Source organism: Zingiber officinale, chromosome 8A (genome assembly GCF_018446385.1).
Source record: "Zingiber officinale cultivar Zhangliang chromosome 8A, Zo_v1.1, whole genome shotgun sequence".
Classification (NCBI taxonomy): Eukaryota; Viridiplantae; Streptophyta; class Magnoliopsida; order Zingiberales; family Zingiberaceae; genus Zingiber; species Zingiber officinale.
The window spans coordinates 124,196,087-124,198,403 of NC_056000.1; positions in this window are offsets into that span (position 1 = coordinate 124,196,087).

The window sequence follows — 2,317 nt, forward strand, 5'->3', positions numbered from 1 at the left end:
CTTTCTCTGTCGATCGACGCTTTGAGCCTTTGTACGTGGATATTTTTTCCTCATTGTTCCCGAAGGAGCGTGAGCCGAGCAGTCCATGCTGACGCCACTCAAATCTCCTCGGGATACGCACAAACCATCCCTATTAAGGTCGAGCACGCGACCATGCCCATTAAATGTCGTCCTATGGGAGGGCGCCATGTGTCGTCGTCGCATGTCCGAGGTGACAGCTGCTGATGTGACATTTGACGATTTGAATTCAACGGCTGGATGTGTGTTCCGATCCCCGTGCCCTAAATCGGACGGCTCCGGTCGGCCGATCCCTTCTTTATAAAGCAACCGCTTCCTCCTCCTCGCTCACTTCGCTGCTTTCTCCCTGCTAATCGCCGATGATCTCTTGAGTGCTCTGTGCTTCGTCGATCACCAGATCCCTTCAGCGGCAACTGCATTCACCCTTTCTGTAAGCTTCTCCCTCTAGCCTGATCTTTCACTGTTCTTTCCGCCTTCATAGCTTTCAGTTTCCTGTGTTTTCCGGCCATCTTTCCCATCGAACCTTCTGCCTTTTCGTTTTCTGGCCATGGCGAGCTCTTCGCAGCCATCCGACCCCGCTCCTGGTCACTGGTATACTACCATGGAGACCGGGTTCGACGCGGGCGATGCCGCGAGTTTGGTAAACACCATTGACATTCCTTCCGACCAAGAAATAGTTCTAGCCTCTCCGTCCGATCGGCCCAATGATCCGTCGGTCGACACAGTTTGTTTCTTCCGAGACCAGTTCATGGACGATCTTTGGTTTCCTGCCCACCCTTTCATAATCGAGGTCTGCAATTACTTCCGTGTCTCGCTCGCCCAGCTTGTTCCTAACTCCTTCCGTCTGCTGTGCTGCGTGGTAGTGTTGTTCCGAGTGCACAACATTCCACTACCCCCTCAGGTCTTCCATTACTTTTATTATCCCAAATAGTCTGAGCTAGGCGCTTACCTTTTCCAATCCCGGATCGGTCTGGTCTTCTTTGACAAAATGCCCACTTCCAACAAACACCGAAAGGAATACTTCTTCTTTTTGAGACTCCCTGAGCGGCTAAGCTACCAGACCAAATGGCAGGTCGGGCTTCCTTCTCAACCTGATTTGAAGAGGTACAAGACCCGGCTGGACTACCTCCATGCTAAAAACATGCTGGCCAACCTGAAGTTCGACATCCATAAGTTGTTGTCGGAGCGTGTGATGTACGTGTTCGGGCTCAGTTCAATCCTAACGAAGCTCCCGAGCAGCCTAGGTATGAAATTTCTCAACCTTCTTCCCTTGAGTCTAACTGATTCTTTTCTTATCTTGCAGCCGACATCATGATGCGCGCTTGAGCAGCCGACATAATGAAGGCCAAGTAAGCTGAGATTTACACGGCGACAACCAAGGAGATGGACTGGCTCGGCTTGACCTCCGTCGGCTCTCAAGAGGGTACAGTTAAGGAGACCCCAGCTATGGGCGAAGGGACCGACGACCGGACGCTCAGCGTAGGAGGGGCGACTGACCCGCGCCCGATTCGAGAAGTGCCACCTGTCCACGCTGAGGGCTCGGGGTCCTTGGGCGATGAGGTACCGCTTACTCTAAAGAGATGCCGAACGGATGCGCCCTCCCGCTCTACAACTTCGGCCATACAAGCTTCGGCGGGAGGAGACACCCCCTCTCCAGCCGCCCTCGAAATAGTGGAGGCTACTTCCTCTGATCGGACTTCGTTTTTGGCTGAGCTACCTGAGCCTCTCGCCGTTCAGCCGATTACTTCCTTGCCTCCGGCTAGGCGGAGGATAAAACGGTCCACTATTCTTCCAGTCCCTCCTGCCCAAGCTTCCGGCCCGACAACCTCTTCTCAATCGGCGCCGAGCGGGCGACGATCCATCACCGCCACGCTTCGCTTGCCGACGAAGGACCTTCTTGCGCCGGGTGACCAACCCAGCTCCCCCCAGCATCAGGTCTATATTCGTGGTTGGCTTGCTCATGTCTGGGAGGAAGCAAGGGTACGAACGACGGTGAAACCCCTTGGCGCACTCACCGATAGTCATCTGGAAATGTCCACCGGGATTAGTATTCTCATCAATTCATGAATTACCTTTGATCGACACTAATGCTTGCTTGCAGTTCTGGGTGGAGAACATTGCCATGTGCCAGCAGTTGGCTCAAGTGGAGGACGAGCTGAAGAAGCTCAAAATCTCTGGAGGTGCTTCCTCTTCCTCCCAGGGGCCACCGATCACCTAGCTGCGAGCCGACTTGGAAAAGGCCCAACAACTCCTCATGGTGGAACAGCAGAAGTCGGCTGACTAGGCCAACAGGTTGGGT